Raw genomic sequence first — 538 nt, 5'->3', positions numbered from 1 at the left:
GATTCGGGTTGGCTAGAAAATAGGTGTGGGTGGTCCTTGCGGAGATCATCCTCTCGTTCCCAGGTGGCTTCATCCTCGGTATGGTGGCTCCACTAAACTTTGCAAAACTCGATCACCTTGCTGCGGGTGACTCGGCTGGCAAACTCAAGAATCTTAACTGGCTTTTCCTCATAAGTCAAATCATTGTCCAACTGAATCGCCTTCAAGGGTACTGTATCTCTTAACGGTATATCGGCCGTCTCAGCATGACACTTCTTCAACTGTAAAATGTGGAACACATCATGAACTCCTGACAGTCCTTCAGGTAACTCCAACTTGTAGGCAACTTCTCCCATATGTTCCATAATTCCATACGGTCCTACAGATCTCTGGGCTAACTTTCCCTTAACTCCAAAACGTTTCACTCCTCGTAAGGGTGATACTCGCAGATATGCTCTATCTCCAATTTCATAGGTTACTTCCTTGCGTTTCGAGTCTACATAACTCTTCTGCCTGGACTGAGCAATCTTCAGTCTATCACGAATCAGCTTAACCTTCT

Source organism: Triticum aestivum, chromosome 3A (assembly GCF_018294505.1).
Source record: "Triticum aestivum cultivar Chinese Spring chromosome 3A, IWGSC CS RefSeq v2.1, whole genome shotgun sequence".
In the NCBI taxonomy this organism is placed as follows: domain Eukaryota; kingdom Viridiplantae; phylum Streptophyta; class Magnoliopsida; order Poales; family Poaceae; genus Triticum; species Triticum aestivum.
This window is presented reverse-complemented; position numbering follows the sequence as displayed.